A 26,568-nucleotide genomic window follows, 5' to 3' on the forward strand; every position below is an offset into this window, starting at 1 on the left:
GCCTTACCTGACACAGCTGTAAGGATGCTCTCAGCAGCTGACACAGGAAACAAGGTGAGGTGGGCAGGGAGAGCAGCTGGGTGCAAACACAGCTCAGTATTCCTGCAGGCAGGGGCAGAGGGTGGCACAGCTCAGGGCACAGCTGGATGTGCCCTCCTCGAGCCTGCCCTGGAGGCTGAACAGCCCTGGGACAGTGACCAGCAGGAAAAACCCTTCAGTTTGGGGAGAAATCCCTCGTGGGCAGCCCCGGGGGGTGTTCGGGGCACGGGGCTGGGATGGGGTTTGGGATCGGGAATGGAGAGTCTGGGAGGGGCAGGACCTGCCTGGAGCCCTCCAAGTCACTGCTGAATTCTGACAACGGAGAGGAGAAATTGCTTTAAAGGAGGTTCCTGAGCGCGTGGTTTCATTGCCTGGGCCATCCCACGGGATTTTCGTGTTCAGCAGGGACGGGGAGCTGAGCACGGGCAGGAGGAGCCCCCGGGGAGCAGAGCTTGCCCTGGGGCTGGCTCGGGGCAGGGGCAGTGCCCGGGCTGGGGGATGCTCTGGCAGCAAGGTGCACCTCTGCTCTCCAACCTGCCACTCACCACGCTCAGCCTGGCAGCTTTTATCAGGAATTTCATGGCACCGTTTCCTCAGCTGACGAGACTTTGCTCAGCTCTGTTGCCAAGACTCATGCAACGCAGGAATTTCTTCTGGTTTTACTACAATGTCTCATTTTAACCTATTACTCCGGCCCCAAAATTGCAGTAAAACCCCAGCGACTGGGAAATGCAGCAGAAAAGAACCTGCAGGAAGTTTTCCCAGCTGGGTGGTCTGTCCCTCAGCCCTGCAGCTCCCACACTTTCCACAGAGAACTTCAGGTGAACTTTTAGCACTGAGCTAATCCCGAGCAAGCCCTGTGGGTGAGAACAAGGTTTTTACAAGGCGGGGATTCTCTGCTGAAGGATCGCTCAGGGGACAAAAAGTGGGGCACCCTCAGCCTCTGTCCTGCCGAGCCATTGAAAGAGCTGTGATAAATAAACATTTCAGCACGGAGTGGACAAGGTTTCTGTGCTGAGGGCTCGTAGCAGCCCCGTGGCAAGTGCAGAGGCTGGCATGGGGCGGCAGGAAGGGCAGGAAAGCAGCAGCTGACCCTGTGTGTGACCCTGTGCAGGCTCTGACTCGCCCCTGCCCACCCAACTCTGCTGCTTTTGGGAGAATTGGGTTGGTTTTCAGCTCTTCCCGATGCCTTGTGAACCTCTTCATCCCTGTGCTGTGTGGGGAGCGTTTGATTCCCTGGTTTTGTTTGTCTGGCTCTGGGTGAGCTCTGAGCCCCCAGCCCCACGCTCTGACACCAACACAGTTACTGATTTATTTACCAATTCCTTCACCAACGCATTTACTAACGTATTTACTCATTTATTGGCTGCATGTTAGTAAATATTCGGACTGCTTAGCCGGAAACTCCTTCTGTTGGGCTCTTTCTCAGTTGCAGAGTGCTCGAGCTGCAATAACCAGAGCTGGGAGCCACCAGCCCAGGAGCCCCCCAGGCTGGGACACCTTTGGGGCTCCTTGTCACCCTCCCCGGACAGGATTTCAGACTGGGTCCCTGTTATGTTTTGTAGTGAAAACCATCATTTTGGTCTTTCTTTTGCTCCTAATGCCTGATAATGGATGCATGGGGGGGAAAAGGAGAAAACCTCAGCGTTTAACCAGTCCCAGAGATTTCAAATCAGGGCACCTTTGAAGCTTATACAAAGACACTTATTTAAGATTTTCATCATTTTCCTTTCCATTAGAAAGCTGACACACAGGTGCATGTCTAAGTCCACCCATTGCCCTTTTATTTTTACCTCTGCTTTTATTCTTTCTCTTCTTTATTCAACAGTGACAATTCAAACCACCTTTTTTTCTAAATGCATTGCCAGGTCAGTAAATCACAACACACACTTTTTAAAGTGAGGCTGCATGTGCACAGCCATAAACAGCCAATAAATAAATTTTGCTGGCATCTAAAGGTGTCCTCTCCCAGACTTTCTTACAGTCATTGCCTAATTTTCCTGCTGACTGACTTAGCAAAGTCGTTCTTTCTGTCCTGAGGAGAATAAGTGGAAATACTAAAGAATCATTTCTTTCCAGTGGCATCATTTATTCCTGCTAAATCAGGAGTGGGTCACGTTGGCTCAGGAAGAGCTCTCCTCATCCTTACAGCCCAAATGAAGCTGAGCTTTGAAAAGCAGCATGGTTACTGTGTGATTTGGGAATGCTGTTAAAAATAAGCAGGGATCAGGGCAAGGTGGAGCTGGGGATGTGGCTCATCCCCCTCGGTGTGCCTTTTCATCCACCCTTCTGGACGAGATGGAACAAGGCAGGAATTATTACAGTAATGTCCCTGTCACTCTGAATAAAACATGAACAAAATTAGTTACTCCTGCCTCAGATTGAAGCAATTATTTCATGTCTCCTTGCACGAGGCCATGTGAAACCGATTGCAGACAGGGCTGTAAAGGATGGAGAAATAACAGCTGGGACTAATTGGAACTGTGGTGACTTGATTCCCTCCAGTTATTTATTTATTTGTGTGTGTGCAGGGAGGGGAGGGAAGTTTCCCTCAGCAGAATATTTAAAGGGAAAAGAGCTGTGGCAAGTGTGCTGGTGAGCTTGGCTGGTTTAATGAACCTTTCCACACTGATCCACCCCACTGCCCAGCTCATCACCCTGCTAACACCCCCTGTGCCCCCTGTGCCCCCTGTGCCTGCCCTGGCAGCCCTGGCAGCAGGCTGGCACTGCCAGCTGTCCCCACACCTGCTGAGGTGGAGCTTCCATTGGAAACCATTTCCCTGCTCCTGGGGAACCTGGAGCTCCTGCTCTCTTTACCCACCTGTGTCTGGGTGCTCACAGGAGGCAGCTCTGGGAATATTCAGGTGTCTCAGGCTGACATTTGGGGTGCCTTGGTGCAGCCCCGTGCCCAGCCAGGCTCTGGGAGGTCTGGGGAGGATCCCATTCCCAGGGGAGCTCAGGACAGAGGGGAGGTGGATGAGGAACTTGTGGGAAATGTCTGGAGCCCAGCAGGTTCCTCCAGCCTGCCTGGGCTCCGACCCAGTGATGTTTGCAGCCCAAATGTTCTGTTTGTCTGCAGGGCCCAGGGACCCACAGGGGCAACTCTGGGCTCTGCCCACGCCTGTCCCACCGTGGGACCTGGGGTGTCTGGGGTGTCCTGGGGTATCTAGGGTGTCTGTCTGGGGTGTTTGGGGTGTTTGGGGTGTTTATGGTGTCTGGGGTGTCTGTCTGGGGTGTCTGGGGTGTTTGAGGTGTTTGGCAATCAATCCCCACAGTCTGAAAACAGCAAAATGCTGCTTGGCAGCACTGGGGGAGGCAGAGGTGGAATGTTTGAGAGGTGGAATGTTTGAGAGGTTGAATGTTTGCAGGAGGTTTCAGAAATGCTGAAGCCTCCTGGCTACAGATAGGCACAGACCCAGCGAGGCCGTTGGGAGCAGAGCACAGCTCATTTCAGGACATTGTGGGTTAATCTGGTGGTTTTTCTGCCCTACTTTTTTTTTTTTCCTTAAGATGTGGCAGGATGCTGCTGAAAATGTGTAAGTCAGAGCACTGGAAAGAATCCTGTGAGTTGCAGTGAATAAATGCAGAGCAGGGAGTGTAAAATAGATGTGTTTTTTAATATTTATTCATAGATTAAAAAGGCAATATGGTAGCTGAGATGAATGCTAAAAACTTTAATTAAAACCAAAACAACAACAAGATTTTCTTTCAGATGCTGTAGCAGCAGAGGAAATGTAGGTAACCATCCTTCTCTCTGAAGAATGATGCTGTTCCTAGCAGAGCCCAGCAGGAATGTGTCATCCTGCTGAGCTGAGCCATGAGGTGACACCGTGCAAAGTCCTCAGAAGTCACCGTGAGCCTTTCTGCTGATCTTGCTGGACGCCAGAGCAGGAGGTGGAAAATTATCTCATTTCATTAATTAGTTGGGAGAAAATTAATCATCTTCTGATGCATGAAATGTTGAATGCTGATTTCCCCTCTCCTGGGCTGTCTGTGCCAGGGTTTGGGGAGCTGTGGCTCCTGTAAGGCCACGCTCAGCTCAGCCAAGGGTTGGGACCTGAGCTGGGCCTGCAAAGACCAGAACTTTAACCCTGGCTGTGTTCCATGAGCCAGAGGAACCAGGGCATGCTGGTACCTCTAAAGAAACTCCTACAGAAACCACATTTCACCAAACTGGAGAGATGGATGGATGATGGATGGATGGATGGATGATGGATGGATGGATGATGGATGGATGATGGATGGATGATGGATGATGGATGGATGATGGATGGATGATGGATGATGGATGGATGATGGATGGATGATGGATGGATGATGGATGATGGATGATGGATGATGGATGGATGATGGATGATGGATGGATGATGGATGGATGGATGATGGATGGATGATGGATGATGGATGGATGGATGGATGATGGATGATGGATGGATGATGGATGGATGATGGATGGATGATGGATGGATGATGGATGATGGATGGATGATGGATGGATGATGGATGATGGATGGATGATGGATGGATGGATAATGGATGGATGATGGATGATGGATGGATGGATGGATGATGGATGGATGATGGATGATGGATGGATGATGGATGGATGATGGATGGATGATGGATGATGGATGGATGATGGATGATGGATGATGGATGGATGATGGATGGATGATGGATGATGGATGATGGATGGATGGATGGATGGATGGATGGATGGATGGATGATGGATGGATGATGGATGGATGATGGATGGATGATGGATGGATGGATGGATGGATGGATGGATGGATGATGGATGGATGATGGATGGATGGATGGATGATGGATGGATGATGGATGGATGGATGATGGATGGATGGATGATGGATGGATGGATGGATGATGGATGGATGATGGATGATGGATGATGGATGGATGGATGGATGATGGATGATGGATGGATGATGGATGGATGATGGATGATGGATGATGGATGGATGATGGATGATGGATGATGGATGGATGATGGATGGATGATGGATGGATGATGGATGATGGATGGATGATGGATGATGGATGGATGATGGATGATGGATGATGGATGGATGATGGATGGATGATGGATGGATGATGGATGGATGGATAGATGGGCAACTGGGGCCAGGATCCACAACAGGAGCTCCACCTGCCCCTTTCCCAGCCTGGGCAGTGTCTCCAGGCCTGGCATGGGCACGGTGAGCCCTCCCCACCCCGAGGTGCAGAGGGAAACCCTCCCCTGGTTCAGAGATGCTTTATTGGCTGTGGGGAGACCTGAGTTCCTGCGTGTCAGAATTAGAAACCATTACTGCAGAGTTTGACAAAAATCAACTCAACCCTGACTGTTCATAAACATGGCCTGACATTTCCCTCGCTGCCTGGACACAGTGGGCAGGTTTTTAAAGTGTCCAACCCTATATAAAGGCTCACTGTTATGAAAAATAATTTACATTGGTTCCTTTCCCAAATACATCAATTACAACCTCAATAAGAGCACACGGTGTTTGCATTTCCACTTCCCACCACGTGTTCCTGTGAGAGTGCTGGAACAGCTGGAACAGCTGGAGCACTTTATTCCATCCACAGAGCTCGGTATTCCCAGGTCCAGGGGGCCCTCCTTATGGAAAAATCAGCTTTTCAGAATCAGTTTTCCTTTCCAAGAGGAGGCAATACAAATAAAACAGTTAATATAACACCAATGTCACCCAGGATGTTGGCAACTGGAACAGAATAAGAGACACAGACTGGTTTGGGTTGGAGGGACCTCAAATCCCACCCAGTGCCACCCCTGCCATGACAGGGACACCTCCCACTGTCCCAATGTCCAGCCTGGCCTTGGGCACTGCCAGGGATCCAGGGACAGCCACAGCTGCTCTGGGCAATATAATATAATTTAATATAATAATAAAATAATTTATCTTTAGGTTTCATTACATATCAGCAGGTGAAATATCTGTTTGTTCATTTTACCTTCAAGTCATGAAGAAACCAGCACTTAATTTACTTTCTTCATTTACCTGTCAGCTCTACCCATTATAGATGCACATTTTCTAAGTGAAGTATCCAGATTTCATGTCTATATTATAATTAGGACTGGGAAAATGTAATGGGCACAGGTATCATTTAGCATTCCTCCTCACATCACTTCTATTTCCAGCCAGTGGTTCAGGAGGGGCATTTCCAGGAGGATCCAAATCTCTGCATTTCCCTGCACCCCCTGTAGTGATGCTAACAGACATTTGGCCTTCTGCCTTCCACGGGCAACAGAAACCTGAAACAAAAAACCCCTCGGGGCTCAGGGCTGTGTCCTGCTCCGGGAAATGGGAGCAGCTGGGGCAGAGCAGTGACCACAGGGAGCGATTCCCAAAGAGTCGAGGTGGAGGTGGCAGTGTGGAGGTGGCAGTGTGGAGGTGGTGTTCAGGTGAGTGAGATGATGCTCAGGTGAGTGAGATGATGCTCAGGTGGGTGTTTGGGTGTTGCCAGGTGGGTGTTTGGGTGTTGCTCAGGTGGGTGTTTGGGTGTTTGGCTGCAGCAGCTGTGCAGATGTTGCTCCATGGGCTGCCTGAGGAGTTGCTGGAGCTTCCAGGGGCAGTGGCTGAGTTTGAAGGGAGGTGGGAGCATTCCCAAGCCAGGTCCTGGCTGAAGGATCCTGTGGGGTCTGTGTGTGGATTCCTGTAGGATCTGTGTGTGGATATCTCTGAAGGTTCCTGTGGGGTCTCTGAAGGTTCCTGTGGGGTCTGTGAAGGTTCCTGTGGGATCTGTGTGTGACACAGACTCCAGCTCTGCTGCCCTCCCTGCCCAGCAGGCAGCAGCTTTGCTTTATATTAAGGTCTTGCAGGCAGCTCAGTTACCACAAACGGTGCTGATAAGGAATAAAGAATATCAAAGGCAAAACAGGATAACAGCCCTGAATTATGTAAATAACTGACTGGGGAGCGTGGTAAAGATGAACTTTTTCCATTTGGGGATATTGAGTATTTTATTGTATTTGCAGAATCTCAGCCTCTCCTGGGGCTGTTCTAACACTGTGGTTTGTATGTGCTACACTCCAGCCTAACCAGCTGTCTGCATGCCAGGGACATTTTTTTCCCCCTTTATAAATGACAAGATTTTGATTTCACACCACAGTTATATCAATATTCCAGTCTCCTGAGAGCTTTTTAATGCAATGACAATCACAATATTAGTTCAGGCTGCTAATCCCAGGGCTCCTGTATTTCAGCATCTCCCCAATCTCATCAGAATTATATTCTTTCTAGAATATATTGTTGAGTTTATCTTCGTATGTATCCCATAAATAATGCTGATGAGCATCCAAGGCACGGTCAGGAGAAGTTTCCAGGGGAGATGAGGAGCTGTGTGTGGCACATTTGACATCCTGCATCCATCCAGGGCAGCTCCACAGGCCACCCCTGCTCTGGCTCTTCGTGCAGATTTCTCTTCTTTTACTTTTACACACAGGAATTGCCTGGTGCTCTTTGCAGTCTCCAAAGGGAGCTGGAGGGGAAAATCCTCAGTGGATTTTCAGCCCCTCAGGTGGGAATGGCTTGGACACCTCTCTGAGATCTCCTGGGCAAAGCAAAACCATCCCAGTGCTACAAAACGTGGGAGTTACTTCAGTGCTGTGTTTGTTGTGGCTTGGGGTTTCTTCCAAAACAGTGGTTTCTGTGAATAGTTTGTATAAAAGAGTTTGTATAAAATATTCACAGAACCCACCAAGGTGGGTTTGTGCTGGGTGAGGCTGAGCCATGGAGGGGATGAACCCAAGGCTTTCCTGCCTGGAGAAGGGCTGGTGTTTCTTTCTCACATGAATAGCTGCGATTTTATCATTAACCAGATAAGGTGGTGTTGCCTGAAGCTCTGTGAATAATCTCACCTACCTTGCAGTGTCTTCTGTCTGGTATTTAATTAGCCTGGGGTTTTTTTTATGCTTCAGGCAGATGATGGATCTGGCTGTGACTTCAGGAATACCGAGTGTAACTCCAGGAAAAACACTGCAGGCTCTGTTCTGAGATGGCCACAATTCCTCTGTGCCTCTGGGAGCTGCACCTCGACCTCGTGGCTCAGGCAGTGGCTGAGGGAAGGTCGATTTTTCAGCTTGGTGGCAAATCAGAAGCAGCACACAGAGCTGTCAGCTCATGCTGGCTTCATTTCCTGGCTTCAAATCATTGCCTGGTTATGTAGTAGAAAAGGGGAATGTCCATAATAATTAATGTTATTTAGCAGAAAAGGGGGGATGTCCCTGGGAGGAGCAGGGTGGGCAGGGGCTGCACATCCCCCCTGTGCAGCTCAGGGTGCTCCCAGCCCTGCCTGGAGTTTCTTGGCTGGGTCACTGCAGCTCCTGTGCTCCTTCCCCTGTCCCCCGGGTCACTCCCACTCCTCTGCCACCTCCTGCTGCTCCTGTAGGGACCAAGGGATGCACGAAGCCACCCTCCAGCACAGACCATGGCTCAGAGAGCTCCATTCTGTGTGCCCAGAGCACGAGAGATCCCTGAAGGCTCTGCTCTTCCTGCTGGCAATGCTCCTGCAGAGATGAAAATGACTTTATTTTATTTATATACACATATATATATAAACATGGTTAAAGAAGACAGAAAAACTTCTCCCATACTGCCCAGGTCTGTCAGCAACTCAAAATATGCAGAATATCAACCATGCCCAGGGCAAGTGGAGCTTGCCAGGGCTCCCTCAGCTGGGTTTGGGGCCCTGGCAGGAATTGCAGCCTGGGCTCCCTGTGCTGGGCAGGAATTGCTCTCTATTTGTATTCCAGCTATTATTTCTTTGTATTCCAGTATTTCTCCGTTATTAATCAGAGCTCTGGGTGCATCATCCTGAGCCATGGGAGGTGTCTCCCATTCTGTGTCAGTGCACACAATAAAAACTGCAGCAGCCTGGAGTCTCCAACACAGAGCTACATCTCCTTAGTTCAGAAAAAGGGATTGTTGCCCCCACCACAATGGAGCTGCAGTGAAGCCTTTTGTCTGCAGAGAAACCTGCAGGAATATTTGCAAAGCTCCTCAGAAATTCTGCAAGTGGCCCAGAGCTTGCTTCGTCAAAGAATTTAAACATGTAGTCTTGACATGTAAATATTTCCAGAAATATTTCCTGAATAAATAAGATTCCTTCCAAGATGACCTCAGCCCTTGGCAGCAGGGAGAGCTGTACTGTACATCTTCCAGAAGGATTCATCTGCTGTGCTGGAGCCCCTGGAGCTGCTGCCAGGAGCTTGGCATCCCTGCTGGGACGGGGCAGGGGGTCTGGACTGTGTCACCCCTGCCCTAAAGCCTCTAAAATCTCCTTTTCCCTCCTCATCCCACCCTCCTTCCAGGCCTGAGGCACCTCTGCTCCCCACCATGTATAGTCAGAGGTGGGGAGGCAGGGCTGGAATGTATGGGCCATGAATCTTTTGGGTTTTATGGTTTCTGTAACTCATCCTGCACTCCAGATAAGCAGGGCTGGGACTTGGTTTGCCTCCAGTTTTTGGGGCAGGTTCCTGGGGGCTCTGCAGGGCTGCTCCTGCTGCTCTGACCTTCCAAAGCTCCTGTGGCCTTTCCTCCCTGGTATTTTTGGAGTTTTCCTTCAGGGTGAGCATCTGTCCCTGCAGCCTGTGCCAGCTCCCACCTTGTGTGCTCCCAGATCCCCGAGGGACAGGGAAAACATTTCCCTGCAAACCCGGCACTCCCTGGGGATGTGGGGACACAGCAGGCGACAAAGAAATTCAAAAATGAATAAATGAATGTTCATCACAGCCCTCCCTTACACTCAGAGCTATTTCCCTCTTCTGTGTCTGGGAATTTCCCCTGCCCCTTCCCTCTGCCAGCCCGTTTCCTCCCCACAATTTTGATTTTCTCACAGCCTGCTGTGTCCTTACCTGGGTGCCCCCACCTCACCTGGCTCCCCTGTCTCCATATCTGACACCTGCAGCCAATTCCTTGCTGAGCTGAGCAAAGCTCAAATTATCCCTGCCAATTAAATTTTCTCCAATGATCTTCAGCTCATTTCAGTTGCCCAGAGAGCTGCAAAGTCTCAGTTCCCCCTCCTGTGGGAAGGTTGGTGAAGGAGCTCTGAGGGGAGCAGTTCTGCCTCCATAAAACACTGGTTTTTCTCTCTGCTTGTCTAAAGTTATAAAAGTGATAAAAAACTCGACTCATTTCTTCGAGTTCGAGGAGAACACAGAGAGTTTCCCAAAGGGCATCTCTTCAGAAAGGGGGATGTTAAAATCAGTTTCATTTCTTGGCCAATTTGTTGCTCAGCCCTCACTGTGTTATCAAAATACTGGATTTGCAGAAGTGAGCAGGGCTGGCTGGAACACAAGAATGTCATTTTTTGGAAAACCCTTTTAGACTGAAATTTGTTTGCAATGCAAGTTGAACGCAACCAAACGCTTTTTTTTTTTTTTTTTTTTTTGTAGGGAGAAAAAAAAGAAAATATGCAAACTGTGCCTCTTGGATGGGAGTGAGTTCTCCCCTGGGGACACAAACCCCTCTGGGGACACAAACCCCTGGGGAGCTGATCATTGTGAGTGTCCATCCATGGATGGTCACTGAAATCTGCTGAAATCCTTTCCAATAATTTCTGCAATCCTGCAGAGCTCCAGCACTGCTGGCCCCTCCACTCCCAGGCTCTGACATTTCTTTTCCACCTATGGCTCCCCCCCACCCCGGGCTAATTATTGCAGTTCTTTTGAAATGATGCATTTGGTATTGGACTATGGATTTAAAAAAAAAAAGTTTTTATGCTTGTCTTAGCTGGAAATATGTTCTGGCCTGACTTGTAATTCCCTCTGCAGCCTTGTTGGAGTCAGGTAATATACCTCAAATATGAAGTCAATAAAATTGTACTGTAAGTCACTGCAGATTTAAAGATTCTTTTTTTTCCCCCCCCATTTAATGAACAAGAATCCCAGGCAGCCAGAAATCATTTCAAAAAGTTCCAAGCCCTAATTAAGAAAATCATTTCAGAATATCTTGGGATGTAAGGAGATGCCAAGGGCTTTGTCTGCCAGGGGTGGGCAGGGAGCTGAGCACAGCCCGTGGGGGGCTGGCCCCTGGTCCTGCTGGGCTGCAGGGGAGGGAGGCAGGGCTGGGACAGCTCTGGGCAGTGGCCTTGGGGTGGAATTGGGAATTGGGAATTGGGAATTGGGAATTGGGAATTGGGTGGGGGGGATTTTCCTGCCGGCAGGAAAGCAGAGGGGGAGCAGAACATCCAGCCCCGTCCCTGGGAGCTGTCACGGCTGGAGCCACATCCCAGCTGGCCTTTGGGACCCTGTGCAGGCGTCACCAAACCTGCAGAAAATCAGAAAAGTGCCCGAGACAGAGCCACGAGTGTGAGTGAGAGCCAGGACAAATCCCAGCTCGGTTTGCAGGCGGCTCCCTGGGATGGGGAAATTTCACATTCCAGAACTCCGAGGTTCCCATTCTGCTCTGGAGCTGCCAGGAAAATGTCACTGCAAACCTGGGTGACCCCTGGGACCCTGGGTGACCCTGGGTGATCCCTGGGTGATCCCTGGGTGATCCTGAGTGACCCTGGGTGACCCCTGGGTGATCCCTGAGTGATCCCTGAGTGACCCTGAGTGACCCCTGGGTGATCCCTGAGTGACCCTGGGTGATCCTGAGTGATCCCTGAGTGACCCTGAGTGACCCTGAGTGACCCCTGGGTGACCCTGGGTGATCCCTGAGTAACCCTGGGTGATCCTGAGTGACCCTGGGTGACCCTGGGTGATCCCTGAGTGACCCTGGGTGATCCCTGGGTGATCCCTGAGTGATCCCTGGGTGATCCCTGGGTGACCCTGGGTGACCTCAGGGCTCAGGCTGAGCCTGTCAGGGTTCAGATCTCTGCCTCAGAGTTCCACTGGCCACCAGCACAGGTAAAGCCTTCCTAAAGAATGGAAGACATGGCTGTGGTTATTATTATTAATTAATTATGAAATGATACAATTTCTGGGAAGCATCTGTTGTGTTATGTTTAACCTGGAAGTGTTTGATTTTGGACATAATTTGAAATCATGTATTTTGCTTCAGAGATAACTTGGAAAGAAGAATTCCAGGAAGAGGATCTGTGGTTACAGCACCAGGCCTGCTCCCTCAGAGCTGCTAACACTGATGGAGTCAAAGCTTATTCAGTCTCATAAAGCAAATGAGTGATTCACAGGCTCCATCTCTGCACAGCAACTCTATTTATACGATCCCAGAAATGATATAAATACTGTGTTAATCATACATCTGCATTGCTTGGATGGCAAGGCCATTATTTCTCCCTAGCACAGCGACTTCCTAATGCTCCAGAGATGATTTATTCCCAAAAAAAAGTTAAAACACATTTTAATGGTCAGCATGTATTGCCCATGGTGTCCCTGTCACCCCCAGCCAGGGCCAGGTGTGTCCCTGCAGCTCCAGCTATGGGTGCACTTCTGAGATTTTCACTTTTTAGTGGTTTCTGGACGTGCCCAAGGGAATATTTATTTTATATTTGTTTTGGGGTGGGGTTCACAGCCTGCCCCAGAGGAGCAGTGGTGCTGTGCTGGGAGAGCATCCCCAGAGTCAGGGCAGCCCCTCTCCCAAAACCAGCTGGCTCCAGGTGGGCACGGGCAGGGCCAGAGCCCCTTCTCCTCTGCCCTGCTGCCCTGAAATCCCAAGCACTGCTTTAATGAAATGATTCCATTTAATGTGTTCCCTCCAGGCAGGGCTGAGCCCTGAGCAGTGCCACTGTGCTGTCCCTTGTCCCTGCAGTGTCCCCTGAGCCTGTGCCCGGCTGTTCCTGCTCTCCTCTTGCAGCCAGAGCATCCCAGGGCTGGGCTCTGCTCGGCTCCATCAGCCCCACACGCGGGCCCTTCTCCCCCAAAGATGAAAAGAGCAGCTCCTTCAGAAGTTTCTTATTAAATGCATAATCTTGTTGAGCAAAACCATCTTGCTTTTAACTCGTTTTAAGGGCCTTTCATCGCATATTTGTGCGTGCTTGATCTCCAAAGAGCTTTAAGGTTTGCAGAATTCCGTGGGTGTGAGGGCTGTTTTCTCAGGCTTTTGTCTCGGGATGATTGGAACGGGAATTATTGCAAAGACAAAGCAAATGTCCCGGGGCCAGGCAGGTTCTGCAGGCATCGGTGGCCCCAGGGTTGGCTCTGTTACCTTCTCCCAGTAAATGGGTGGGGACAGTCCCCAAATCTGGGGTACAGGGAGGACCCCCCTGTGCTGGACACCGGGCACAGAGGAGGGTTTATTGTGTTTTATTCTGTTTTATTGTGTTTTGTTGTTGTGTTTTATTGTGCTTTATTGCAAACTGAGACCTAGGAACTGGGAAATTGTGGGTGCCAAGCTGTGAGGATTGCTCCAACATCCCCAGTGCCCACCAGGCAAGGGGAAACCTCATTGTCCTGCTGTGCCTGGGCTGCTCAGCAATCATGATTATAATTGTTATTATAATAATTAGTATGGTAACTGCATCTCTTGGAAAAGATCTCTGCAGGAGTGGGGCAGGGCAGGCTCAGGCTCCCCATCACGGGTGATTTACTGACAGCATCATGCTTTGGCAAACAGGAATTTCAGTTATTCCTTCAAGGAAAAACCCCTAGATCAAATATCCAGATTCTATCAAATATTATGGTTGTTCAGGTACTAGTTTAAATTACTTAATCTTGATTTCTTTTTTAAATTTTCCCAGCTCTAATTAATATCTCCCTAAACCCTTGGAATTCATACAATTTCATGTCTATTTTAGCCAGGCAAAAGCCTTGAAAAATATTCTGCTAATATGTTAGGGGAAGAAAAAAAAAAACGAAAAAGAAAAAAGAAAAAAACCCAACAATCTACCAAAGGAAGGCTGTTGTTAGATTAATTCTGCAGCCAGAGACCATCTTGCTCTTAAAATCTATCAAAAGCCCCTGTGAGTGAGCTGTGACATTCTGTCCCCAAAGAGCAGCAGTGACCTCAGAGGGTCCCTGCAAGAGAAGCCCTTCATGTCCGAAGGCTGCCCTGACATGTCATGAAGAGATTGCCATGGCAAATCTGCATTTCTTGCTGCACCCACAGAAAATAAATGAATAATCCACATAAATCTGAGTCACAGACACTGAGAGCTGCCCCGAGTTCTGGCTGTCCCTGTTCTGGGGGTTCTGGCTGTCCCTGCTTTGTCTTTGCAGGATTTCCAGGATTTCCCATCCCTGGATGTTTCAGGAGGAATCCCAGAGAGCTGCCAGGACAGTGACCAAGGGATGGGGATGTGACAGGGCCAGGCCAGGTGTGCCAGGCCAGGTGTGCCAGGCCAGGTGTGCCAGGCCAGGGGAGCACCTGGAGCTCACCCAGGGGGTACAAACATTCCCAGGCAACAGAGGAATGGCTGGGAAATCGTCCTGGAAGGTCTGGGAGTGGCAGATTGTGTCTGGGAGCAGGGAAGTGGCTGTGCAATGGGAACAGGCAGGTTTTCCTGCAATTCTGGATGTTGTACAAAAACAGCTCTGCTCAGACCCAGCAGACAGAAGCAGAGTAAAATAGGGGTTTTGAGTGGAAAACTGCCAATTATTCCAGATTGTTGTGATAGTTTAGTGATTCACACAAGACTTAGTAGACTGCTGGAGAGAGCTCCAAATGCTCCTCAGGCTCCAGAGCCTGTTTGGGAATAATACACATTTGGAAAAGACTCTTCCGTGCCATTTTTCTGCTTCCCGAGGACTCTGAGGCATCAGCAGGGTGGGCACGGGGGTCCAGGTGGGCACCAGCTCCGTGGGTAACCCCAGGGGACAGCACCAAGGCCACAGGTGGGGCTGGGGACACCCCAGGTGTGCCACTCACACCCGAGGCAGGGGGGGAGGAGAGTTTTACCTGCAGCTCTGTGGTTAAATGAGAGTAGTAGGAAAGAAAGGAGCACCATATTGACTCATTTTTACCTTATCTAAACTTCTCACTAAAGTATGTGAGTGATAGAATGTGCATGTGGCATCAATTCTGTTACAAATGCCAAAAAAAAAAGAATAAAAATTCTATGCAGTTTATAGAAACCACAACAGATCTTTAGAACAAATGATTTTGGTTGGTTTTTTTTTTTTTCCTTTACAATTTTGCAGTGTTGGCAGTTTAAGGAATCTGAAAATTGAATCCATCCATCTGGCATTGGGAAAACAAACAACATATTTGTCTCTGTTCTCTCTTCACTCCGAAGCTTAAAGATGTGAAACACAACCAAGCAAATGTGACACGGGAGGGGAGGGGAGGCCTGAAATCGCTCAGCCCTCAGGCTGTCAGCTTGAACGGCTTCTAAAGACAAGATTCGACTCATTCACCAAAATCCCTCCTTGAAACGGAGAGCTGCCACGGATTACAGCACACGTGAGGAGTGCAGAGAGTAAAAATGGCCAGGAGCTGAGGGGACACTGCAGGACTGTCCCTGCCATGGACACGGGGACACGGGGACACACACAGGGACACGGGGACACAGGGACACAGGGACACAGGGACACAGGGACACAGGGATACGGGGACACAGGGACACAGGGACACAGGGACACGGGGACACGGGGACACACACAGGGACACAGGGACACAGGGACACACACAGGGACACACACAGGGACACAGGGACACAGGGACACAGGGACACAGGGACACGGGGACACAGGGACACAGGGACACGGGGACACACACAGGGACACACACAGGGACACACACAGGGACACGGGGACACACACAGGGACACAGGGACACACGGACCCACCCTGGCACCCTCTGCTTCCATGGGGGCTTTCCCAGGCCGGGCCCAGCGCTGCTGCTCCCAGGTCAGGATCGGGAGCACAGAGACCTGGATGCAGCCCTGGAAAGGGGTTTTAACCCTTTAAGTGAGGCAGAAATAAGATGCACGGCTACATGGGGGTCTGTCATGACAGGAAGAAATAAAGTTTATTCACAAACACACTTGGTTTTATAGCAGGGCTGCAACTCCCAGAGCAGAGAAAAGGAGATTGGTTCAGAGAGAAGACACCCCATGGCCAGGGCCTGGGCACACACCACAACAGGGGTTTGATTTTGGTATTAATTCCTTTTTATTGTGACCAAATTATCACCCTGGGAGAAATTCTCCCTGGCCTTGAGCTGGACCAGCTCATGGGCTGGGAACAGAGCTGAGAAGCTCCAGCCTGGAATACTTTTCAGGCTGTAATTTTCTGACTTTTCTCAGTCTGTGTCCCAGAGCTGGATGTGCTGGCTGAGGTGTCCTGGATGCTCCACAGTGATGTTCTCACCCTCAGCACAGCTCTCAGCCCCTCAGGGCCTGATGGAAAGGTTCTCCCATCGCTTTTTTATCCTTCTGGAATGGGAGGGATGGCAGGAGAAGGGTGATGGTGTCTCACCAGGGAGCCCAGATTCTCTTCTTGGTGTGCAGAGTGAAACAGTTCCAGGAATTCCCCTGAAGTGACAGCTCAGGGCTTTGTGCACTTGGCTGTCCCTGCTCCTGGAGGTGTTTTCTTTCCTTTTTCTGTGCTGTTCTCTAACAGTTCAGGTCTATCAGGGAAGCTCTGGCTGTGGAGGTCAGGTCCTGGGGCTGGAAATCTCTTGGGCTGGGCTGAGGATGTGACATCCCCTCAGAGGGAAGGACAACCCTGACACTGCTGCCCTCCAGGAAGGTGCTCTGGCTTTCCCCAGGAGGAATCACATCCCCCAGACCCTGAGCACGTTCTGAGGACAGCAGGCAGAAACTGAGGCTGTCACTTTTCACTCCTGGCTCCAGCTCACTCAGGAATGGATCCCTGGGCACTTGCTAAATGAGAGAAACTGCAAAGAGTTAATCTTTATCAGAAAAGTGTAAGCACACTTAAGCACACATAATGGCCACATTATTTCCATTAAACTCCCTCCTCCCATCTATAACCTTGGTCACATAATCAGGAATGAAAATCATTATCTATTCCATTCACATCTGTTAGTAATTTTTTTGAAACCTCCTTTTAATCTGATTAGAACTTCTCCTGTAAACCAAACAAATTCTAAACTCAAGGCTAAAATATCAGGTTAGCTTAGTAATCCACATAATATTTTCATTTTCTCTTCCTAATTGAATTTGTACATTGATCCATGTTACTGTTCTCCTGACCATTGTTATCAGCTGTTTCCCAAATGCCAAAGGTGTGTGAGGCTCTGGGAGGACCCTGACAGCATCTTGCTTTTCCAGGCACTGCCTCCCTGTCCCTGTCCCTGTCCCTGCCCCTGTCCCTGTCCCTGTCCCTGTCCCTGTCCCTGTCCCTGCCCTCAGTTTTAGTGAGGATTCTTCTCTGTAACTCTGGGGATGTTGTCTGACAGATGAGCCCTTGGGGACGGGCCTGGGTGGGTGCTGTGAAAGGATCCCCATCCCTGGCAGTGCCCAAGGCCAGGCTGGACAGGGTTTGGGGCACCCCGGGACAGTGGAAGGTGCCCATGGCAGGGCTGGGACAGGATGGGCTCCAAGGTCCCTCCAAACCATCCCAAACCATCCTGGGGTTCTCTGATTGGAATTTTGAGGGATGATCCTGCCTGGCAGTGGCAGTACAGGTAAGAAGAGAAAGCAATTCCAGGCATTTTCTTCCTCTCCTCCTGAATGTCCCCATAATTTTCCATGGCCTCAGGGTCAGCAGGCAGCAGGACACCACCAAGGAGGGGGCACAGGGGACGAGCATCCCCCACCTCTGCCAGTTTGGAGATGTCTGTCCATAAAAACAGCCCCCAGTCCCTGTGGGGCTGCTCCTGGTGATGCCAGGACCAGCAGGGCCAGCCCAGGGCAGGGCTGGGCATTCCCTGCCTGTGCCAAGGGCTGAAATAACCCGGGCAGTTTCACTTTGCTGAGCAGGGCAGATGCTCCCAGGCACTTTCTCTCTGACATCCTTTGATAAAGCAGCTCCTGAGGAGGAGCAGGGGTTCACACAGAGCCCCTGAGCCCCCACAGCTCCAGGAGCTGCCATGGAATTTGCTCTCATCTGGCCTCCAATTTTCTTGCCTCTATCCCAGCCCTTCGGGGGCTGCAGGCACAGCAGAGTTTTGGCAAGGAGAGCTCGCTGTAAAGCTTTTATTTGCCTCTTGCAGTTGTTTCAGGTCCTGTTCCTTGTTAAGCAGTAATGGAAGAAGTCAAACCCTGACCTTTCGTGTAAGCACAAAAAAGCCTTTTGGGGCACTCTAACAACCTCTGAGGACTCCTCTAGTTCTTCACAAGTCTGAACAAAAGTTACTGTTCATAATCGGCTTTTTCCTTCCTCTCTGACCACGACTGACTTATTTTAAATTAGTGTTTATTGGTTTATTAGTAAATATTTCTCAGCCCCATCCATTCACTGGGGGCATCCCCTTACACTGCTCATTTCAGGGGCAGGGGACTGGACCAAAATCACCTTTACTGACCCTCCCAGCCCAAACCTGTCTGGATTCTGCAATTCTTCAAACATTTCCTTCAGCTTTCCCAAGCAGAGATCCAGGCTGTGAGCACTCTGTGCCCGTGGGGCAGGGCCATGGCAGGGATGCTGACACACCACAAAGCCCTGGCTGATGCCAGACCCTCTCCTGCAGGCAAATGATGCAGCAAGGCTCAATATTGGACTGCTCACAGCAGCCAGGGAGCTGCAGCTCCTGAGACACGTGAGAAAGCTCTGTAATAATTCCCAGCCAGGGCTGAGCTTCGAGTTCTCTTCATCTCTGCTCAGCCCCATAAATCCTCACAGCTGCAGGACTCTGCAGCCCCTTCGGCTGTGACAGCAGGGGTGGGGCTGCCTCTCACCTGCAAATTAACCACGAGCTCCACACCATACCTGAAAAACCAGAGAAGACTTGTTTCACAGGAGAAACGGTTTTATTTTTTTGGGGTTTTTTTTAGGAAGTTTTGAGTTGATACAGGAGAGTCCAAACCTGCAGCTTCATTAGTGCCTCTCAGCCAATTAACCTCGCTCGTGTTCTCCTGGGGAGAAGTTTGCAGAGTGAGGGTTCCTATCGAATGAAGCAGATAAATAAAAATTCAGATGTGCAGGAGAGCCCGTGCTTGGGCAGAAGCTGCTGCAGCTGAGGGCTCTGTCTGCAGGGTGAGGCAGGCTCTGCTTCCTCCCAGCAGGAATCTCTGATTTCCCTGTGCTCACACCCACAGCAGAACTGGAGCCATCGTCTCTCCTTGCTGGGGTTTTAATCAAAGGTCAGGCTCCTTCTCTGCTCCCTTGTCAGACAAATGGAGCTGCCCAGGGGAAGAGAGAGGATCCTTTAAAGGCTCAAAAAGTGGTTAAAATGTGCAAGCAAGAGGTGGGAAGGAATAGATCATTCTACAGCTAAGTGGAGTCCCACAGAGATCTCTGCCATTCCAAATACTCGTAAATGACTTGGAAAAGGAGAGGAGGTGGCAGGAGGTGGCAGGAAGTGACAAAGTTGTCTGCTGAAAATACATTTTTCAAAGCAATAAGCCCAAACTCCAACTGAAAAGAGCTGCAGAAGTACCTGACCAGTGCCTGGCCTGAAAGTGAGCAGATGATCAAATGCCAGGCTGAATTTATAATGCACACAAGATGATAATGCAAAGGAAAAGCAAGAAAAACATGTGAGTGTGTGCCACGACAAGCTGTAAATTAGGTATTGCCACTGGAGGTGTGGAGCTCTTCTGAAACAAGACAAAACAAAAAAATCATCTGGAATGTTCAGAATGATGAGGGAAGGGAGAGAAAAGAGCTTTGTGTGACCGTGTCTCGTGTCCTTCTCTACACACTGCTTGGTTCTGTGCTGCTGGAGCCGGGGATGAGGCTCCTGTCCCTGGGGAATTCTGTGACACCAGCAGTGACATGGGACAGTCCTGGGGAAAGCTGAGCCCAGCCCCAGGCAGGGCAGCGGCTGCTCCAGGTTATTTCTGAACAAAAATGGGAGAGGCCCCGCTCCCTGAAATATTCCAAGTGAGGCTGTTTGTGACAGAGCTTATTTACACTCAAGTGTTTCACTCAGGGTTTCAGTGCTGCTGGCAGTGCAGAAAGTCTCAGGTGGCAAAAGAACCACCTGTTCTGGAGAGCTCTGTGTTATAGCAGAATGTTTAGGCTGTCTCTAAACTCATCTTTAAATAAGATAAGACAGTATGATTTTCTTTTTGTTTGTTTTCTCTTTTCAGCACCAATTTCTGTGATGTCAGTCTGATGCCAAGCACAATCCCACAGAGGAAATACCTTGGTAAGTCTTCTGGTTTTTTATAAGATCTCCCAACTAAATCACAGAAAAAGCTGTTTAAAACAGCAGTGCTTTGAAAATTATATCCATGTAAATACTGGAACAACAAAACACAGGGAATAAAGAGGATGGAGCTCAAAGGATAAGGACAATTAAGCACTTTTTCCATAAGAAATTAAAAGATTAAAATTCATTTCTACTGCATTCCCTTCTTGTCTCCAGAAAAAAACATTTTAATTTTTTATGTCCCAGCTCCTGACCTAACTCCCTTTGAATTCTCCCATTTTGGGTATGGGATATTTAGGAAAAGGTCAAAAAATTCTCTCTTTATATGGTGCTCATTCTCCAAGTCCAAGAATCCTTCCCCTTGGCCCCCGGGATTGCCTCAGGCTCTAATTTAGGACTCATCCAGGTACTAAACGTGGCAGAGTTTGGAATTATGGTTCCAGTTTGAAGAGGCACCAGATCTCTTGCTGTAAAGGCAGATGTTTTAAAAGGCACGTGGCATCCCATAAACCTAGCTTTTAGTGGGAAGGTTTTGGTTTTGTTCACACCTTTGCTTACATATTTCACTCCTGAGGCCGAGCTGAAAACCCTGCCAGTGTCACAGCAGAATTTGTTCCATTAGTGAGCCCAGCTGCACATAACTCTGCTTTATTGCTGAGCAGCCCTGCGTTTATGGAACGTGGTTTGAAATCACCAGCACGGGGGAGCAGGACTTGCTTCAGAACAGACGAGGGGTCAGCCTGCTGTGTGTGCACTCCTGCACTGGATCTGCCATGGGGGAGTCCCTGGGGATGAAACTCCAGAATCCCTGAGGATGCAGCTCCAGAATCCCTGAGGATGCAGCTCCAGAGTCCCTGAGGATGCAGCTCCAGAATCCCTGAGGATGCAGCTCCAGAATCCCCGGGGATGCAGCTCCAGAGTCCCCGGGGATGAAATTCCAGAGTCCCTGGGGATGAAACTCCAGAATCCCTGGGGATGCAGCTCCAGAATCCCTGGGGATGAAACTCCAGAATCCTCGGGGATGCAGCTCCAGAGTCCCCGGGGATGCAGCTCCAGAGTCCCCGGGGATGCAGGGCTGTGCCCACCCTGGTGCCAGCACGCTGCTGCAGCGCTGCCTTGGCACTGGTGCTCATTTGCCCCCCTGCAGCAGCAGCACTGCAGCATTCCAAAGCCAGCACAGCAGTTTCCAAGGCTGCTGCTCATCGTTTCTGCTGTCCTGGCTCCGTGCACGGGGCAATTCATGGAGCTGTCCCAGGAACTGGTGAGCCAGGTCGGGTCTTCATTCATTCACCTGTCCAGGTGAGTCCTCCCTGAGCCAAGATGACCCCAGGAGCCCCATCAGGTCTGTGTAACACCAGGAGCCCCTTCAACCCTCCTGCCATGGAGGGGCTGTGCTGGCAATGCCACAGGCTCCACTAAAATCCGTGTGCCCCTGGCTACTGGATTTCAGCAGGCATTGTGCTGCAGGAAAAAATACGGCTGCAATCAAAGGGGGTTCTCTTCTTGCAGGCATCCTGTAATTAGCTCAAGTTTTCTTTTTTTCATGGAGAGGTCTTGATGCATAAACCAATGGTTTCCTTTTCCTTGCATGTTGTTGCCAGATGTTTCTGCAAAGCTTCCAAACAACGAAGTTGTTTGTGTGTACTCGCACATGACTTCACCCCATGCCTGTCACAAAGTGCTCCTCCTCCTCATCAATTAACCCAATTAATTTCTCTCCCCTTCCCCCCTCTATTCCTGACCCCTGCATTTCATTCTGTCCCAGCCCCTCGGAGTTCCAGCCCTTTGTCACAGATCCCACAGGAATGGGTTGAGCTTTGAGGTCCCTTCCAGCCCGGGCCATTCCATGATCCCTAAGGGAAGGAACAAAGGGGTTCAGGATGAAGCAGATCAATGCATGTAAAGAGGAGGGAGCTGGGAAGGAGAATGGCACAGAGGAAAAGCCACAGAGTGGTTCATGAAGAAATGAAAGACCTGGTGGGAAATCAAACACCAAATAGACCACAACATACATGGGAAATACAGGAAAAAACATGGTAAAAACCAGAAAAAATACCAGGAGTCATGAATGCAAGGAGGAGGCAGAGGGCAGGGCCCAGCCCCTCTGTCCCTCAGGCTGTGTCTGAGCACAGCTAATGGCAAAAGCACACTTGGAGTGAGCTCAGAGGCCCTGGCAAACACGTGGAGGATGCTGTGATGTCCTGCTGGGGCAGCAGCAGCTCCTGAGCTGTGGGAGCCACAGCTGGGGAACATCCTCATCCCCTCCTGCCTTCCCTGCAAAGCTATTGACAGGCTGCAGGCACTGGCTGAGGCACTTTGATGTATGTTCAAGAATTAAACAGAATTACTCTCCAGCTGATAGGAAACAAAACTCAGCTCCTTACAAGGCAACCGAGATCTGAAAAGGTTTGGCCTTGGGAAGAGCCTCAGACACCGGGCATGTCCCTGCCCCTTTGGGAGAGAGCAGACTGCAGGGGGGGAGCAGCTCCATAAAACTCTGCTCTACACGAGCTGTGTGAGGCACAGCCACAGAACCGGCATTTCACACAAAAGGCAGCACAGCCCTCACTTCTGGAAGTTCTTCCAAGCAGGCTGTAGGACTTGAGGAGTTGTTATGTGTGGGCTCCAGGCAGCCCTCATTGCCCCGGGGACAGGCTCTGCTGTCCCCCCGTGTGTCCCCACACCGAGGTGTTTGCTGTGCCCCACGTCCTGCTCGCTCCCTTGGACACGACCTGCTCATCTCCAGGTGCCCCCATGGTCCCTGCTGACCCCGGGCACATTTATGGTAACATCTGGCAGCCACAGGAGTTCCCTTCGCTGCTTCAGATGTTCCTCCTGACCTTTGGAAGGCTCAACACAAAGCTCAGAGTGGCTCCTGCCTCCATGAATTGCCCGTTCTCCTCAATGAGAGCCATAATTATGTTGTAATGATTTAATAATATTCTCCACTTCTATATTTTAAGGACTATATTTAGTGTTTGTTAAGGTCGAGGCTCATTATCTCGGCAGTATTATTACATTGTGGCGTAGGAATGTGCAGCCATTTATAGATTTTTGAAATTTGCAGTATGACAATTGGCACCACTCTCCCTGCGGCTCCCCAAAATTCCTGGGGCTCTGGGCTCCAACCAGACCTGCACTTACTTGAAAAAAGAAATTACAAGTCTTTTAAAGCCTAACTCACTTCATGCATTTGTGACCATCATCACAAAACACATTTGAAGTTGTTCTGTACTGGATACAAGTTAATGTTGTAAAACAGCCAGAACACTCAGCTTATCATCTTTCACATTACATTTATTTTTACACTGTAGGAGTGTCCTAGGGAGCACTTCTGTCTGAAGGAGAATGAGAGGATCTCTCAGCCCCCAGAGAAATGTGTAGGAAAGGTTTGTTCAGCACCAGCAGATCCTGGGGCACAGGAACATCCATCCCTGGGCACAGGAACATCCATCCCTGGGCACAGGAACAGCCATCCCTGGGGCACAGGAACAGCCATCCCTGGGCATAGGAACATCCATCCCTGGGCACAGGAACAGCCATCCCTGGGCACAGGAATATTGATCCCTGGGCACAGGAACATTGATCCCTGGGCACAGGAACATTGATCCCTGGGGCACAGGAACATCCATCCCTGGGCACAGGAACATCCATCCCTGGGCACAGGAACATTGATCCCTGGGGCACAGGAACAGCCATCCCTGGGGCACAGGAACATCCATCCCTGGGCACAGGAACATCCATCCCTGGGCACAGGAACATTGATCCCTGGGGCACAGGAACATTGATCCCTGGGGCACAGGAACATCCATCCCTGGGCACAGGAACATTGATCCCTGGGGCACAGGAACATTGATCCCTGGGGCACAGGAACATCCATCCCTGGGGCACAGGAACAGCCATCCCTGGGCACAGGAACATCCATCCCTGGGGCACAGGAACAGCCATCCCTGGGCACAGGAACATCCATCCCTGGGGCACAGGAACATTGATCCCTGGGCACAGGAACATCCATCCCTGGGCACAGGAACATCCATCCCTGGGGCACAGGAACATTGATCCCTGGGGCACAGGAACATCCATCCCTGGGGCACAGGAACAGCCATCCCTGGGCACAGGAACATCCATCCCTGGGGCACAGGAACATCCATCCCTGGGCACAGGAACATTGATCCCTGGGGCACAGGAACATCCATCCCTGGGGCACAGGAACAGCCATCCCTGGGGCACAGGAACATCCATCCCTGGGCACAGGAACATCCATCCCTGGGATGCTCCTGGCTCCTCCCAGCCAAGGAGCACCTGGACAAGGCAGAACCTGTAACATTCTTTTCCCAGTTTTATAGAGAGAGGCAGAAAACATCTGATTTTTTTTTTTTTTAATCTGTTCCATTCAATGGAAAACCTCTGAAAGGGAGCAGATCTCAGGGACAGAATTTTGGAGCTCTGGGGACAGATTGGCCAACACTGCTCTGGGCACCCCATGCCAGGGCCTCCCCAGCCTCCCAGGGTACAGTAAAATTCCCTAAATTATCTAAACCTGGGTTCTTTTGGATCAAAGATGACATTAAGATAAAGAATTATTCATTAGAGAAGGAGTGTCCTACCCATTACTGCACAAACCCAGCTGTAATTAAGCATCTGAACGGGTGTTTATAAACAGATGTTCTCATCTAAATGTCTTAGAAATAAACAGCTTTGTTATTCCAGTTTCCCCAGACTGCAGAAGGAGCTACAGCTCTCCTCCAGGCTGATGTTCTCCCACATGCACCCGAATATTTGAGTTCCCCAAATTGCAGGGGTAAGTAAGAGGGGTCCCCGAATGCAGGACAGTTCCTGCAGCAGAACATTCACAGAGCAAAAATGGAAATTTCCCAGGTATATTCGCAGCAGCACTTGAGGATTTCATGCTTTGAGAGACATCGTTGCCTTTATTGAAGAGCCAGGACCTCTGCAAGAGCCCTGCATGGTGACAGAGGTTTCACAGCCTCTGTGAGCACTCTGACTTCTGCTATTCCGGTTCCTCGCATGGGAAGAAGCGTTTCCTGAGAGCTGTAAATCCATTGCATCATTCAAAATGCACCACAAGAAAGTTTTGAGGGCTGCCTTAAACACATCCTTCAAAAATGGGGAAGGGCTACAATTTTTAGAGACATTTTTCATAACTTGTGGGGGGAAAATGATGTTAATGTAACATTGCGTGCATATGTTTTGCATTTTAAAAGTAAAGCAACAGCTTCCAAAAGTCAATATGGCCTGGGAAAAAAAAAAAAGTGGGTATATAATTATGCTGCAAAATCTCTTGATTTTGTCCAGCCCTTTGCCAGGGAAGGGTCACCTGGAGGTGACACAGGAATGTGTCCAGGTGAGTTTGGTATGTCTCCAGAGAGGGAAACTGTGCCCTCCCTGGGCTGCTGCTCCTGCCACCCTCCAGGGAAGGAAGTTCTTCTTCGTGTTGAGGTGGAACTCGTTGTGTTGGAGTTTATTGTCCTTGTCCTGGCACTGGCACCGTGCTGTGCCAGCCCCTGGAGATGCTGGGCTGGACTGATGGATCCCCTCTGGCTCCTCTCCAGACTCTCCCAGCCCAGCTCCCACAGTCCCTCCTCCATCAGAAGGAAGCTCCAGACCCCTCAACATCTTCATGGCCTCTGCTGCTCCTTGTCTCAGCCATGGAGCAGAGCCAGAGCTGGACACGGAGCTGGACACGGGCTGGGGACGGACACGGGATGGGGATGGACACGGGATAGAGATGGACACGGGATGGGGACGGACACGGGATGGGGATGGACACGGGATGGGGATGGACACGGGATGGGGATGGACACGGGATAGAGATGGACACGGGATGGGGACGGACACGGGATAGAGATGGACACGGGATGGGGACGGACACGGGATGGGGACGGACACGGGATAGAGATGGACACGGGATGGGGATGGACACGGGCTCCAGCCGTGCCTAGCCAGGGCTGAGCGGGAGCATCTCCCCCTGCCCGGTTCTGCCCGTTCTGCTCAGCTCTGCCCTGCCTGCTCTGTCCTGTCCGTTCTGCCCTGTCCACTTTGCTCTGTCTGCCTTGCCCTGCCCAGTTCTGTCCACTCCGCCCTGTCCGCTCTGCTCGTTCTGTTCTGCGCGGTTCTGTCACCTCTGCCCTGTCAATTCTGCCCTGCCCGTTCTGTCCTGCTCGTTCTGCCCTGCCCTGCCCATCCCATTATCCCATCCCATTATCCCATCCCGTCCCATCCCATCCCGGCTGCACTTTCCCGTCTCGGCCAACAGGTCGCACCGTTCCCCCTCGGCTGGGGCTGCCCCCGGAGCCGGGCGGCGGCGGCGGCGGCGGGGCCGGAGCGGGGCTGGGCACGGCACAGCCGAGC

The 26,568-nt window shown here is 50.5% G+C and overlaps 1 long non-coding RNA gene across 1 annotated transcript; it reads left to right on the plus strand.

The window, feature by feature from the left end:
* LOC148221944 (uncharacterized) lies at window positions 1–25,446 on the plus strand. Its single transcript, XR_015807058.1, has 4 exons — window positions 1–54; window positions 20,135–20,193; window positions 24,907–24,997; window positions 25,075–25,446. It is a non-coding gene; the product is annotated as an uncharacterized LOC148221944 (long non-coding RNA).
* The last annotated feature ends 1,122 nt before the right edge of the window (window positions 25,447–26,568 follow it).

This window comes from Sturnus vulgaris, chromosome 15, assembly GCF_052056855.1.
Source record: "Sturnus vulgaris isolate bStuVul1 chromosome 15, bStuVul1.hap1, whole genome shotgun sequence".
NCBI classification, from domain to species: domain Eukaryota; kingdom Metazoa; phylum Chordata; class Aves; order Passeriformes; family Sturnidae; genus Sturnus; species Sturnus vulgaris.